This window comes from Arachis hypogaea, chromosome 18, assembly GCF_003086295.3.
Source record: "Arachis hypogaea cultivar Tifrunner chromosome 18, arahy.Tifrunner.gnm2.J5K5, whole genome shotgun sequence".
Lineage (NCBI taxonomy): Eukaryota > Viridiplantae > Streptophyta > Magnoliopsida > Fabales > Fabaceae > Arachis > Arachis hypogaea.
In genome coordinates, this window is record NC_092053.1 from 93,403,506 (window position 1) to 93,420,316 (window position 16,811).

The following is a 16,811-nucleotide window of genomic DNA, read 5'->3' on the forward strand; positions in this document are numbered from 1 at the left end:
ACAAAATATAATTAACTTGTTCATTTTATAATGTAAATTAAAAATAATTGATTGAACTTAGCCATATGTTGATAAATAATGTTCCTAAATATTTTTGATAAAGTATATTTGATTCTAAAATTACTCTACTATTCAATTTTATCAAAATATCTATTCATATCTATCCATATTCTTTTATAAAACTCTAATTTCTAACCTTAATTCCCAAATTAAAGTCAAAAACCCTAGTTTCCCAAATTGAGAAAACCTAACCCTAATTTTTCCCCTTTCCCCAGCCTTTGAAACGCAACCCACACCCCCCTTTCATCACCTTCAACGTAAACAGCACACACACAAAATAGGGGAGGACTTCTGAGAGAGCTGAGGGAAAGAGAGGAAGCGAGGATTGTTCACCGTCACTGCCGCCGTCCTGGGACACGCCGCCGACGCCGTTGCAGAGAGAAGCGGACGAAGTACCATCGTGCTCCTTGCCGCTGCTGTCGAACAGACTCGTTCGAGAGGAGAGAGTGCCGCGAGCCAGGGACGACGCGAGGAAGAAGAGGAGTCGTCGCACCCAGCCGCTGTGTAGCTCGCCATCACCGGCATCTCACCGCCATCGCTATGGAGACCGAACGTCGTCGATCTTCCTGCCGCAACCTTGGAGTCCGCCCCGTCATTGAGGAAGACAGAGATGAGGGAGGAGCTGTGAACGCGTCGTGGTGGTTGCCGTCGCCACTGCCTAGGTTCCTGTGGTCAAAGTCGCCATTGATGGAGAAGACGCCACTGAGGAGCAGAGCCTCTATTTCGCGCCAGTCATGACGGAGCTACTACGGATGTTGCTATCTTGCTGCCACTGAAGGTCCATCGCCGCCAATCCACGCCGCTGCTGAAGATGGTAAGCCAAACTGTCGTCCTTGTTGCTGGAGAAGACCACCGGAGTTGCTGTTCTGGCTCTGGTCTATTACTTTATTTGATTCTGTTCCATTTACACACTTCCTTTGTCACTGCCATCCTTGTTAATGATTTAACTTTTTAGTACATTCCTTGTCCTGAATTTTCCAGAGTTGTGTTTGCTCTTGCTTCCTATTCGATTCAAATCCTTTGTCCTGTTGCAACCATCGTCGCTGCCTTAAGAAAATGAGACTGCTATTATTCCGGTTAATGCTCCTGCTGCCGCCGTTTCCTCATTCTGTTATTATTGTCTAATTGAGGTAAGGCATTCTGGCTCTTGCTTCAATTTGAGTTAGCATGGAATTTACAGAATTTTTACTATTATCCTATTTGAATTCACCGTTTCTGATTGCTGCCGTGACCACCTCACGATGCTGCTGGTTCTGTTTGAAAATGGCTGCTACTTCTGGAATCCCAGATCGGAGAGGAGAGGAGGCGTTTAACTTTGTCATTGTTGCTGCCATGGAAATAGATGCTGGAAACTGCTAATGGAGCAGCTGCGTTTAGTAATTTCCGTGAGTTTCGACATTGAGGTAGGGGGTTTAAAACGATTTCAATTTAAGAATGCCTACAAGGTTTATTGAATAACTGCAAATAGATTTAATAGCTGTGAGTAATTGATTGATTATGTAATTATTGAATTGTGGCTGAAATTGTGATTGGAATGGTTGAGATTGTGATTTGGAATTGTTGATTTGTGATATTGATTGATTAAGTGGATTGGGAATTGCTTGATGACTAATTGTTGAGAATTTCTGAATTTTAATGGGTTATGTTGGATTTGTTGCCGTTGAGTTGTTATTTGGTATATTGTAATGTTAATGAACTTGGTTGGTGGTTGATTTGGAATTGGTTTTGAGGGGTTTTGAAGGGTTGGATTTTGAATACTAAATAGATTGCTGAAAAACTGATTTTTGAAATTAAAAGGTGACTTTGGAAGTGAATTAGTTATTCAATGATAATCGAAATGATATAAGAGCAAAGGCTGAGTAAAGTATAATAAAAGTTGTTGTTGGGACTCAATTTTGAGAAGTTTGAATCAACTATAGAACTAGTTATGATTTTTCAAAGTTAAAATGTAAAACTTGATTTTCTGCATTATTTTTAAAGGAAGCCGGAAACTTTGAAAAACTATAACTATTTCTGTGATTATCGGAATTGCGTGGGACCAAGTCCGGATTGAGCTTGGGGATATAGGGAACTGGACTGCTGAATTTTAGACTTTTTCACTAATTTTATGATTTATGGTGAATTTTTGAATCATGGATGTCAAAACTGGTTTTTCTGCAGAACGTTTAACGCAGCAGCAACTTGATTCCTCTATTGGAAATTCTGCAGTTTGAATTTTGAAATGGAACTAATTTTAAATGAAACTTTGGTCCTAATACTTTAATTGCATAAAAATTTAGAATTGTTAGAGTTGTGGTTTTAAAGATTTGGATTTTCAAAGAAAGATGTTTTATGCAGTAAAAGTCAGGCTTTGTTTTCTAAGTCAGTAACTTTGAGGTTTTATAATTTTTAATTCTGGAGTGATATTGAGATGCAACCAATTGGAGGTGAAAGTTGAGTATATTTAGTATATATGATTCAAATTTCAGGGTTTTCTATGTTTTAATAAGTGAGTTATGGGATTTGGAAGAGGTTGTGTTCAATGATTTGTAAAACAGATTTCTGCAGAGGATTACCTAACTTCCAAGCTACGTAACTCCTTCATTAAAAATGGTATGACCTTGAAACAAATTTAGAAAGAAATTTGGATGAGTTATGTTTAACCACATTAATTTTGAAGGTGGTTAGATTTAATTTGGATTTTATATGAAATTTCAAATGTTGTATGGTGCTGCTATCTTTTGGATTTAAAATACTGCAGAACAGTCACGGTTTTGCTTATATTCCCGAAGCTAGAGACAACAAAAAATTATGATTTTTGATTTAATAGAAAGTTTAATCCGAGACGGTCGCATGAATTTAAAGTTTGCATAATTCCGAATTCATTTGATATTTTAAAAACAAAATGGAAATCAGGCTGCCAAGTTGTGTTGGTAATTATTTTGGATATGGAATTTAAGAAATAGATTTTCTATTATCAAATGTTTTTGAGAATATATTGCTGTGGCAAATGCTGAAAGAGGCTGATGAATTGTTGAGAAAGAAGGAACCCGTAAGGGTGGATAAGTCCTATTTTTAAAGGAGATTATGTCCAAATTTTATAAAAAAATATAAGGACTTGATCAAAATAAATATTTAAGGCTTATTTAATGATAATAACTTCAATGCTTCTTTGAGAAAAGAATATTTGGTTTATGAGATTGTTGGTAGGGGCGTGGGTCTAGTCCCGCTTGCTCAGTGCGTAAACCATTATGCAGGGATGGTGGTTTTGTCCCGCCTGCAGTGAGGACGGTGGTTTTATCCTGCTCACGTATTGATAAATTGTTCAGCAAGGACGGTGGTGTGATCCCGCTTGCATATTATTTTATGTACCCAGTAAGGATGGTGGTTTAATCCCGCTTACTGTGGAGGCAAGGACGGTGGTTTAATCCCGCTTGCGTGTTCCGGGCAAGGATGGTGGTTTAATTCCCGCTTGTCTATGGAACCTACGGATAAGGATGGTGGTCTAATCCCGCTTATCCGAGTCGGGTCTAGCAACATAATCGACGCGTGAGCTCATGGCCAGTAGGACAGGCATGCATCATATGCATCTATGTGACATTGTTTGGGTTTGTATATTATAATTGGTTTGCCTATGTGAATAATTATGTTTAACTGCTAATTGCTATACTTGATGTAATTGCTCTTGATTGTGTTTGAATCTCTTTACTTGTGGTTGTATCTGATTGGCTGGGTTGTAGTGAATTGGGTGTTGATTGAATTGCTTGGGCCTAAGGCCGTGATTGGTTTGTGTTTGAGGTTTAGTAAAGTATGAAAGATTGAGCTGGTTCAGCATAGACTTAATGAACCTATGCTTGGAACAAATTAGTCATTCATACAGTCTAGGAAAACTTTTAAAACGTATATAAAGTAAAATATGGGTATTTGATTTTGGATAATTAATTGATGCTTCTAAAGAAGGTTTTAAATTTTTGAAAGTTAAGCCATTGGTTTTCAAAAGAAGTTTATATAAGGCGAGCGATGAATACTGCGAATGAAAGTAGTTTTCTTTTCAATGTCTGTAAATGAAATTAACTATTTGCGCTTTATTCTTTACTTTCACGACATTCTCGACCTCTACTGAGAACATGTGGTTTGGTTCTCACCCCTAAATTTTCCACCCTTTTAGCGACAGGTTTGAAGACGCAATTTGAAGCTGCGAGCGATCAGTAGGCTTTCTTTATGGTTTTAATTGCTTTCATAGAATTCCCTCGCCCTTACTGCTTAAGGTTTTTATTTTATGCAGAGGGATAGGAGTTGTACCTGAATTTTATTTAAATTCTTTTGTATAATATTACTATTATTAATAAATATGTGATTATTATTACTTGGTGATGTTTGCTATATGATTTTAATTAATAAAAACAAAAATTTCTGGTATTTTTACTAAAATTGAATCGCGATATCAAACTAAAGGCTTAATAGTAAATAGTTAATAAGGAAAACAGGTCAGTAACGCCTTACTTTTGGTATGATCATGACGTATTGGAAGTTTGGTCGTTACACCCACACTTTCACTTAACGTTGACACCACTAACGTCTTGAGTCAAAGTCCCTGCATACTTCACCTTTTCTCTCTGCAAGCAAAGCTAAGCCCAATGAAAAGGATAACTGCTTCAAACTCAAGATTCAGAGGCCCATACCCAAGACTTGAAGAGCCAACTAGAAGATGAGAAGAGTAGTATATATAGGAGTAGCTTTGAATTAGTTTGGGGAGTTGGAAACTTTAGGGAGCCTTTGGCATAGAACTACTCTCTGTATTTTACTTTCTCTGCACTTCTAGTTTTACTTTCATCATGTATTCTCCATCTTTGTTTTCATTTTCCAGAGCTATGAACAACTAAACTCTTTTCATTGGGTTAGGGAGCTCTGTTGTAATTTGATGGATCAATATTAGTTTTCATTTTCCTTCTTCTATCTTTTCTCTTGATTTTACTAGAAAGCTTTCGATCTTCATCCAATTGGGTAGTTATCTTGGAAAAGAAGCTATTCATACTTGGATCTCTTCTGAACCTTGAAAGAGGAATGAAGAGATCATGCTAGAAATGCTTTCTCATGCTGGACCAAATTGGGTTTGGATGGATATGTGACCATAATCCTACCAACACTTGATTTGGGAAATGCATGTGGTATAATCAGTGACCATACTTCATCTCTTCTCATGAGCAATTGACCAAGGAATTGGCTATTGATCAAAATTTGAGAGATTGAATTACCAAGAAATTGGAATTCAATCACTTAAGATTGCCAAGGAGATCAATGAATGCGTTGATTGAGGAAGAGATGAAAATGAACTTGATACGGAGAATGCAACATCTCCTGAGCCCAATGAACTCCCCATTTCTAATCTTACCCATTCTCTTTAATTTCTGCCATTTACTTTTATGAGCAATTACCCTATTCCCGTTTAAGATTCTGTAATTTATTTTCCGCCATTTACATTCAGCTCTTACTTCTAGCATTTACTGTTTCTGCTATTTACTTTCCCGCCATTTAATTTTCTGCAAATCTCAAATCAAATTCTGGTTCGCTCAACTAGAACATTCCTCTAATTAAAGTTTCTTGATCAATCAATCTCTGTGGGATTCGACCTCACTCTATTGTGAGTTTTTACTTGACGACAAATTCGGTACACTTGCCGAAGAAAATTTGTTGAGAGAAGTTTTCCGCGTATCACTAATGTCCAAGTGATTGATAATTTGTTTCCATTGACTCTAGTTGTCACTAAATTAATTAATGAGTGGCTAGGACTTATGGACTAGGATAAATTAAGCTCACTTGACTTTCCTCTAATTTTGGGGATGACAAAGTGGGAATGATCCTTTTAATTATCATGTTGTGGTGAGTAACAAGGATAGTGAACATTAACCATTAACCCTTGCCGAGACTTTTTTACCATTTGAGTTTCCTTTATTTTCTTGTTATTTATATTTCTTGTCTATCAAACCTAAAAAACCCCAAAATATACCCCATAACCAATAATATACACACTTCCCTGCAATTCCTTGAGAGACGACCCGAGGTTTAAATACTCTCGGTTTTTATTGGATTTGCTTAAGTGACAAACAAATTAAACTTTGATTGAGGGTTGTTTGTTCGGTTTGGAACTATACTTGCAACACGATTCTATTGAGAAATTCTTAACCGACATTTATCCTCCATCATGAAGTGAAAGAGGTTTTTCAGGAGGAGGAAGAGCAAGCAAAGACCAAGAAGCCCAAGAGAAAGAATGTCATGGAAGAACCCATTCCCATTTCTTTTCCAACTATGGTCAAGAAGGCTAAAAAGCATGTGGAGTTGGACCCTAACATGGTGAAATCATCAAAAAAGTCGATGTAATAATCCTTCTTTTTGATGTCATCCGACAAGTTTCAAAATATGAAAAATTTCTTAAGAATTTGTACATTCACAAAGATAGTTTAATGACCTTGAGATTATTTCGTTGGGTAGTTCTATTTCCTCTTTGATGGAAACTATTCCTGAAAAATGTGGCGATCTGGGCCCTTGTTTAGTATCTTGTACGATTGGTGGTATGCAATTTGTAGATTGTATATATAATTTGGGAGCTTGCGTGAGCATCATGCTGCTTTCAGTCTTTGATAGGTTGAACCTTTCTCCGTTGAAGAGGTCAGCTGCTCGGTTTGTGTTAGCCGACAAGAGCATAATTTCTGTTTTGGGTATGGCTGAGGATGTATTGGTAAGTATCAAGGATTTGATCTTCCCAGTAGACTTCTATATCCTTGAAATGCTGCCGAATGATTCAAGATGGCCATCTTCCATCTTGTTAGGGAAACCATTCTTAAAGACCTCAAGATTCAAGCTCGATGCATTTTCTGGTGCATACTCTTTCGAAATTGATGGAAGGATAGTGAGGTTTAATTTTGAAGAAGCCATGAGACACCCCCAGAAGAGCATTTCATTCTCCGGTGTGACATCATTGATAAGGTTGTGGCCAAGGTCCAGCATGAAACTTTTGAAAAGATGACCTTGGACAAAAGTTTAAGTGTGAAAAAATGTGATGAATATGATGAAGATTTCCTACCACCTCTATTGTATCAAGAGGATAAATTACCACATCAAGATTTAAGTGAGGAGCTAAAACCTCTTCCTCCTCACTTGAAATATGCATTCAGAGAAGAAGATAACAAACTCCTAGTGATTATTGCAAGGGAGCTTTCTTCCCAAGAGGAGGGAAAGGTGCTTGAGGTGTTACAGAAGTACAAGAAAGCGATAAGGTGGAACTTGAATGATATTGTGAGAATAAGCCCATAGACATGCCTACATGGCGTTTTCTTAGAAGACGGTGCCATGCCAGTTTGACAACCTCAGCGGCATTTAAACCTAATAATCCTTGACGTGGTAAAAAAAGGAGGTTACTAGACTCGTGAATATAGACATTATCTATCCTATTTTTGACAGTAAATGGGTAAGTCCGGTCCAAGTAGTGCCTAAGAAATTTGGGGTGACCATGGTAAAGACAGATATTGGAGAACTAGTAGCAACTAAAGTCCAGAATGCATGGAGTGTGTATATTGATTACCGAAGGCATAATCTAGCCACAAGAAAGGATCATTATTCTTTGTCCTTTATTCATTAGATGTTGGATTGTTTGTTAGGTAAATCTCACTACTATTTTTTGGATGGGTAAACCGGGTATTTTCATATTCATATTGCTCCTGGGGATCAGGAGAAAACCGTATTCATATGTCCCTTTGGAACTTATGCTTATAAGAGAATACCGTTTGGCTTGTGCAATGCACATGCAACTTTCCTAAGGTGTATGACAAGTGTTTTTTATGATCTTTGGTGCACGAAATTGTGATCTCTGAAACGGCGCCAAAAACTTGGTACGCACGATTGTAATCTCAACTCCTTTTCACAACTCCACACAACTAACCAGCAAGTGCACTGGGTCGTCAAATAATAAACCTTACGTGAATAAGGGTCGATCCCATGGAGATTGTTGGCTTGAAGCAAGCTATGGTCATCTTGTAAATATCAGTCAGGCAGATTCAAATGGTTATGAGGTTTTGCTAATTTAAAAGATAAATAAAACATAAAATAAGATAGAGATACTTATGTAATTTGGTGAGAATTTCAGATAAGTGTATGGAGGTGCTTTTTTCCTCCTGGATCTCTGCCTTCCTACTGCCTTCATTCAATCATTCATATTCCTTTCCATGGCAAGCTGTATGTTGGGGATCACCGTTGTCAATGGCTACCGTCTGTCCTCTCAGTGAAAATGGTCCAAATGCGCTGTCACCGCACGGCTAATCATCTGTCGGTTCTCACTCATGTTGGAATAGGATCCATTGATCCTTTTGCGTCTGTCACTATGCCTAACACTTGCGAGTTTGAAGCTCGTCACAGTCATCCCATCCCAGATCCTACTCGGAATACCACAGACAAGGTTTAGACTTTTCGGATCTCAAGAATGGCTGCCAATAATTCTAGCTTATACCATGAAGACTTTAATCGTGAACCAGGAGGCTAAGAGATATGCATTCAAGCTTGTTTTCATGTAGAACGGAAGTGGTTGTCAGGCACGCATTCATAGGTGAGAATGGTGATGAGTGTCACATAATCATCACATTCATCATGTTCTTGGGTGCGAATGAATATCTTAGAATAAGAATAAGCTTGAATTGAATAGAAAAATAATAGTACTTTGCATTAATTCATGAGGAACAGCAGAGCTCCACACCTTAATCTATGAGGTGTAGAAACTCCACCGTTGAAAATACATAAGTGATGAAGGTCCAGGTATGGCCGTGAGGCCAGCCTCCAAAATGTGTACAATGGTAAAGTCTAAAGACTAAACGTCCAAAGATGATGATGATTATGATGATGACTATGATATAAAATAAATCACTAAAAGTAGTTTTTATACTAAACTAGTAGCTAGGGTTACAGAAAATGAGTAACTAAGTGCAGATAGTGTAGAAATCTACTTCCGGGACCCACTTGGTGTGTGCTTGGGTTGAGCATTAAAGCTTTCACGTGTAGAGACTCTTCTTGGAGTTAAACGCCAGCTTTGGTGCCAGTTTGGGCGTTTAACTCCAACTTGTAACTCAGTTCTGGCATTTAACGCCAGAATAGGACAGGAAGTTGGCGTTTAAATGCCAGTTTGCATCGTCAAAACTCGGGCAAAGTATGAACTATTATATATTGCTGGAAAGCCCATGATGTCTACTTTCCAAACGCAATTGACAGCGTGCCAATTGGGCTTCTGTAGCTCCAGAAAATCCATTTCGAGTGCAGGGAGGTCAGAATCCAACAGTATCTGCAGTCCTTTTTCAGCCTCTGAATCAGATATTTGCTCAGGTCCCTCAATTTCAGCCAGAAAATACCTGTAATCACAGAAAAACACACAAACTCATAGTAAAGTCCAGACATGTGAATTTTTCTTGAAAAATAATAAAAATATACTAAAAAGTAGCTAGATCCTACTAAAAACTACCTAAAAACAATGCCAAAAAGCGTATAACTTATCCGCTCATCACAACAACAAACTTAAATTGTTGCTTGTCCCCAAGCAACTGAAAATCAAATAGGATAAAAAGAAGAGAATATACTATAAATTCCAAAATATCAATGAAACTTAGCTCCAATTAGATGAGCGGGACTAGTAGCTTTTTGCCTCTGAACAGTTTTGGCATCTCACTTTATCCCTTGAAGTTCAGAATGATTGGCATCTATAGGAACTTAGAATTTATATAGTGTTATTGATTCTCCTAGTTCAGTATGTTGATTCTTGAACACAGCTACTTTATGAGTCTTGGCCGTGGCCCTAAGCACTTTGTTTTCCAGTATTACCACCGGATACATAAATGCCACAGACACATAACTGGGTGAACGTTTTCAGATTGTGACTCAGCTTTGCTAGAGTCCCCAATTAGAGGTGTCCAGGTTTCTTAAGCACACTCTTTTTGCTTTGGATCACGACTTTAACCGCTCAGTCTCAAGCTTTTCACTTGACACCTTCACGCCACAAGCACATGGTTAGGGACAACTTGGTTTAGCCGCTTAGGCCATGATTTTATTCTTTTGGGCCCTCCTATCCATTAATGCTCAAAGCCTTGGATACTGTTTTTTCCTTGCCTTTTGGTTTAAAGGGTTATTGGCTTTTTGCTCTTGCCTTTTGTTTTAAAGAGCTCTTGGCTTTTTCTGCTTGCTTTTTCTTTTTCTTTCTTTTATTTTTGCCATTTTTTTTCGCAAGCCTTGTTTTTCACTGCTTTTTCTTGCTTCAAGAATCAATTTTGTGATTTTTCAGATTATCAATAACATTTCTCCTTTTTCATTATTCTTTCAAGAGCCAACAATTTTAACATTCATAAACTTCACTATAAAAAATATGCACTGTTCAAGCATTCATTCAGAAAGCAGAAAGTATTGTCACCACATCAAAATCATTAAACTAATCTCAAGGATGAATTCGAAATTCATGTACTTCTTGTTCTTTTGCTTTTAGAACATTTTTCATTTAAGAAAGGTGAAGGATTCATGGAATTATTCATAGCTTTAAGACATAGACACTAGACACTAATGATCATGTAGTAAAAACACAAACATAGATAAACATAAAGCATAGAGAACGAAAACAGAAAAAAAATAAATAGACAAGGAGATTAAGGAATGGGTCCACCTTAGTGAGGGTGGCATCTTCTTCCTCTTGAAGAACCAATGGTGCTCTTGAGCTCCTCTATGTCTCTTCCTTGTCTTTGTTGCTCCTCCCTTAGTTGTCCCATTTTGGAACTTAATTCTCCTAGGGAGGTGTTAATTTGCTCCCAATAGTTTTGTGGAGGAAAGTGCATCCCTTGAGGTATCTCAGGGATTTCACGATGAGGAATTTTCTCATGCTCTTGTTGAGGTCCATGAGTGGGCTCTGTTATTTGCTCCATCCTTTTCTTAGTGATGGGCTTGTGAGATGAATCTCTCCATCTCTCGTGACTCGGATGTGGAAGCAATTGTCTTCCATTTCCTCTTTCTAGAGGTTTCTCCGGCCTTAGGTGCCATAAATGGTTATGGAAAAACAAAAAGCAATGCTTTTACCACACTAAACTTAAAAGGTTTGCTCGTCCTCAAGCAAAGAAGATAGAATGAAGGAGAAGAAGAAGAAAATGGAGGAGATGGAGGGAAAGGGTGAATTCGGCCAAGGGGGTATAAGGTGTTTGTGATGTGTGAAATTGAAGGAGTGATGAGGGGATATATATAAAAGTGGAGGGGGGGTTAGGTTCGTGTATTTGGGGTTGGGTTTGGGAGGGAAAAAGAGTTTTGAATTTGAAGGTAGGTGGTGTTTTAGGGAAAAGTGAATGAGGTGATTGGTGAAGGGTATTTGGGGGAAGAGTGTTATGAAAAGGTGTGAAGAAGAGAGAGTGAGTTGAGGTTGGTGGGGATCCTGTGGGGTCCACAGATCCTGAGGGGTCAAGGACTTAGCATCCCTGCTCCATTTAGGCATGGAGAACACCCTTAGAGTGCAATTCTGGCGTTAAACGCCAGTCTGGTGCCTATTTCTGGCGTTAAATGCCAGTTTGGTGCCCATTTCTGGCGTTAAACACCCAGAATGGTGCTAGACTGGGCGTTTAACGCCCATTCTGCTACTCTTACTGGCGTTTAAATGCCAGTAAGCTCTTCCTCCAGGGTGAGCTATTTTTAATGCTGTTTTTCATTCTGTTTTTGATTTTCAGTTGTTTTTGTGACTCTACATGATCATCAACCTAAAGAAAACATAAAATAACAATGGAAAATAAATAGATATAATTAAATAACATTGGGTTGCCTCCCAATAAGCGCTTCTTTAATGTCAATAGCTTGATAGTGAGCTTTCATGGAGCCTCACAGATAATCAGAGCAGGGTTGGGGCCTTTCAACACCAAACTTAGAGTTTAGTTGTGGCCTCCCAACACCAAACTTAGAGTTTGAATGTGGGGGTTTTGTTTGACTCTGTATTGAGAGAAGCTTTTCATGCTTCCTCTCCATGGTTACAGAAGGAGAACCTTGAGTCTTGAATACAAGGTAGTCCTCATTCAACTGAAGGACCAACTCTCCTCTGTCAACATCAATCACAGCTTTTGCTGTGGCTAGGAAAGGTCTGCCAAGGATGATGGATTCATCCTCATCCTTCTCAGTGTCCAGGATTATGAAATCAGCAGGGATGTAAAGGCCTTCAACCTTTACTAGTACGTCTTCTACTAGTCCATAAGCCTGTTTCATTGATTTGTCTGCCATCTCTAATGAGATTCTTGTAGCTTGTACCTCAAAGATTCCCAGTTTCTCTATTACAGAAAGTGGCATGAGGTTTATCCCTGACCCCAGGTCACACAGAGCCTTCTCAAAGGTCATGGTACCTATGGTACAAGGTATGAAGAATTTTTTGGGATCCGGTTTCTTCTGAGGTAATGTCTGCCTCATTAATGCATTCAGTTCATTGGTGAACAAGGGGGGTTCGTCCTCCCAAGTCTTAGTACCAATTAACTTGGCATTCAGCTTCATGATTGCTCCTAGATATTTAGCAACTTTCTCTTCAGGGGATGTCTTCATCCTCTTCAGAGGAAGAATATTCATCAGAGCTCATGAATGGCAGAAGAAAGTTCAATGGAATCTCTATGGTCTCTGTATGAGCCTCAGATTCCTTTGGTTCCTCAAAAGAAAACTCCTTTCTGTCCAGAGGACGTCCCATGAGGCTTTTCTCATTGGGACTCATGTTCTCCTCACTCTCTCCAGGTTCGGCCATGTTGGTCATGGTTATGGCCTTGCACTCTCTCTTGGGATTTTCTTCTGTATTGCTTGGGAAAGTACTGGGAGGAGTTTCAGTAATCTTCTTACTCAGCTGACCCACCTGTGCCTCTAAATTTCTAATGGAGGACCTTGTTTCATTCATGAAACTTAGTGTGATCTTAGATAGATCAGAGACTATGGTTGCCAGGCCAGAATGGCTCTGTTCAGAATTCTCTGTCTGCTGCTGAGAAGATGATGGAAAAGGCTTGCTATTGCTAAACCTATTTCTTCCACCATTATTATTGAAGCCTTGTTGAGGCTTCTGTCGGTCCTTCCATGAGAAATTTGGATGATTTCTCCATGAAGGATTATAGGTGTTTTTATAGGGTTCTCCCATGTAATTCACCTCTGCCATTGCAGGGTTCTCAGGATTATAAGCTTCTTCTTCAGAAGATGCTTCTTTAGTACTGTTAGATGTAGCTTGTAATCCATTCAGACTCTGAGAAATCATATTGACTTGCTGAGTCAATATTTTGTTCTGAGCCAATATGGCATTCAGAGTATCAATTTCAAGAACTCCCTTCTTCTGAGGCGTCCCATTGTTCACAGGACTCCTCTCAGAGGTGTACATAAACTGGTTATTTACAACCATTTCAATGAGTTCCTGAGCTTCTGCAGGGGTTTTTAGATGAAGAGATCCTCCTGCAGAATGGTCCAATGACATTTTTAACAACTCAGATAGACCATCATAGAATATATATATGATGCTCCATTATGGAAGCATGTCAGTAGGACACCTTTTGATCAATTGCTTATATCTTTCCCAAGCTTCATAGAGGGACTCACCTTTCTTCTGTCTGAAGGTTTGGATTTCCACTCTAAACTTACTCATCTTTTGAGGTGGAAAGAATTTGGCCAGGAAAGCACTGACCAGCTTTTCCCAAGAGTTCAGGCTTTCTTTGGGTTGTGAGTCCAACCATGTCCTAGCTCTGTCTCTTACAGCAAAAGGGAAAAGCATAAGTCTATAGACCTCGGGATCAACTCTATTGGTCTTGCCAGTCTCACAGATTTGCAAGAATTCAGCTAAGAACTAATGAGGATCTTCCAATGGAAGTCCATGAAACTTGTAATTCTGTTGCATTAGAGAAACTAATTGAGGCTTAAGCTCAAAGTTGTTTGCTCCAATAGCAGGAATTGAGATGCTTCTTCCATAGAAGTTAGAAGAGGGTGGAATAAAGTCACTAAGCATCTTCCTTGCATCTCCACCATTGTTATTGGGTTCGGCCATGTCTCCTTCTTTTTCAAAAATTTCTGTCAGGTCTTCTCCAGAGGGTTGTGCTTTAGCTTCTCTTAGTTTCCTCTTAAGAGTCCTTTCAGGTTCAAGATTAGCTTCAATAAGAATGTCTTTATCCCTGTTCCTGCTCATATGAAAAAGAAGAGAACAAAAAACAAGAGGAATCCTCTATGTCACAGTATAGAGATTCCTTTATGTGAGTAGAGGAAGAGAAGAGTAGAAGAATGAGAGGAGAAAAATTCGAACACAGAGAGAGGGAGAGGGTTCAAATTTTTAAGAAGCAGAGAGGTGTTAGTAAATAAATAAATAAATAGAAAGAGATGAGAGAGAGAGAATTTGAATTTAAATTAAATAAAAGGAAAATATTTTTGTTTTTATTTTAATTATTGGTTAGTATTCAAAAATTAAAAGGAGAATTAAAATTAAAATTAAAATTTAAAATAATTAGTTAATTAAGAAGAATTTTGAAAAAGTGGTGAGGAATTTTCAAAAATTAGAGAGAGAAAAGTAGTTAATTGAAAAAGATTTGAAAATCAATTTTGAAAAGATAAGAAGTTATAAAAGATTTTGAAATTAAGTTTTGAAAAAGATATGATTGAAATTTATTTTGAAAAAGATTTGAAAAAGAAATTTAAAAAGATTTTATTTTTGAAATTAAAGTTGATTACTTGACTAACAAGAAACAAAAAGATTTGATTTTAAAATTTAAAGATTGAAAATTAATAACTTAAAATTTAGAATCAATCACATTAATTGTTAGTAAAGATTTTGGAAAATATGAAATAAAAATAAGAAAAAAATTTTGAAAATCAATTTTTAAAATTTTTGAAAAAAAATTGAAAGAAAAATAAAAAAGATTTGATTTTTGGAAAGGTTTTGAAAAGATAGGATTTTTAAATTAAAAATTTGACTTGACTCATAAGAAACAACTAGATTTTTAAAACTTTTGACTTAATCAATCCAAATTTTTGAAATTTATGAGAAGAATAAGGGAAAAATATTTTTTTGATTTTTGAATTTTTAAAGAGGAGAGAGAAAAACATCAAAATGACTCAAAACATGAAAATTCAAGATCAAAACACATGATGCATGCAGAAACACTTTGAATGTCAAGATGAACACCAAGAACACTTTGAATGTCAAGATGAACACCAAGAACTTATTTTTGAAAATTTTTAGGAAAAGACACACATGCAAGACACCAAACTTAGAAATTTTCAATGTTTAGACACTCACAAATTGAAAATGCATATGAAAAACAAGAAAAGACACAAAACATGAAAATGCAAAGATCAAACAAAGAAGATCATCAAGAACAACTTGAAGATTATGAAGAACACCATGCATGAGTTTTCAAAAATTTTAAGAAAAATAAAAAAGATGCAATTGACACCAAACTTAAAAATTGACATTAGACTCAAACAAGAAACACAAATTTTTTTTGGTTTTTTAATGATTTTATTAATTTTTTTTGTATTTTTCAAAAATTATTTAGAAAAATAAAAATAAGGATTTCAGAATTTTTAATAAGAATTCTAGGAATTATGCAATGTTAGCTTAAAACTCCAGTTCAGGAATTAGACATGGCTTACTAGCTAGCCAAGCTCTCAGTGAAAGCTCCGGTCCAAAACACTAGACATGGCTAATGGCCAGCCAAGCTTCAGCATACAAATCAGACATACAACAGCTGATCTGATGGGAGTCCGAGGGCTCTTGCCATGATAAGTGGAAGTCTCAGTCCAAAAAAATTAGACATGTCTTAACAGCCAGCCAGACTTCAACAGATCATCATGAAACTCTAGAATTCATTCTTAAAATTTTGAAGACATAGAATAATTTATTTTAAATTTTTTTTGAAAATAAAAAGCTTAAAAATAAAATAAAATTACCTAATCTGAGCAACAAGATGAACCGTCAGTTGTCCAAACTCAAACAATCCCCGGCAACGGCGCCAAAAACTTGGTGCACGAAATTGTGATATCTGAAACGGCGCCAAAAACTTGGAACGCACGATTGTAATCTCAACTCCTTTTCACAACTCCGCACAACTAACCAGCAAGTGCACTGGGTTGTCCAAGTAATAAACCTTACGTGAGTAAGGGTCGATTTCACAGAGATTGTTGGCTTGAAGCAAGCTGTGGCCATCTTGTAAATCTCAGTCAGGCATATTCAAATGGTTATGAGGTTTTGCTAATTTAAAAGATAAATAAAACATAAAATAAGATAGAGATACTTATGTAATTCATTGATGAGAATTTTAGATAAGCGTATGGAGGTGCTTTGTTCCTTCTGGATCTCTGCCTTCCTACTGCCTTCATTCAATCATTCATACTCCTTTCCATGGCAAGCTGTATGTTGGGGGATCACCATTGTCAATGGCTACCGTCTGTCCTCTCAGTGAAAATGGTCCAAATGCACTGTCACCACACGGCTAATCATCTGTCGGTTCTCACTCATGTTGGAATAGGATCCATTGATCTTTTTGCGTTTGTCACTACGCCCAACACTCGCGAGTTTGAAGCTCGTCACAGTCATCCCATCCCAAATCCTACTCGAAATACCACAGATAAGGTTTAGACTTTCCAGATCTCAAGAATGGCCGCCAATAATTCTAGCTTATACCACGAAGACTCTAATCGTGAACCAGGAGGCTAAGAGATATGCATTCAAGCTTGTTTTCATGTAGAACAGAAGTGGTTGTCAGGAATGCGTTCATAGGTGA

The 16,811-nt window shown here is 37.5% G+C and overlaps 1 long non-coding RNA gene and 1 other non-coding gene across 2 annotated transcripts; both read left to right on the top strand.

Moving 5' to 3' along the window:
* The first annotated feature begins 206 nt into the window (after positions 1–206).
* LOC112772073 (uncharacterized) lies at positions 207–4,405 on the top strand. The gene is made up of 4 exons (XR_003187352.3): positions 207–874; positions 1,042–1,190; positions 1,349–1,463; positions 4,208–4,405. It is a non-coding gene; the product is annotated as an uncharacterized lncRNA (long non-coding RNA).
* A 9,172-nt stretch (positions 4,406–13,577) lies between these two features.
* LOC112774119 (small nucleolar RNA R71) lies at positions 13,578–13,681 on the top strand. Its single transcript, XR_003188622.1, has one exon. It is a non-coding gene; the product is annotated as a small nucleolar RNA R71 (small nucleolar RNA).
* Positions 13,682–16,811: the final 3,130 nt, after the last annotated feature.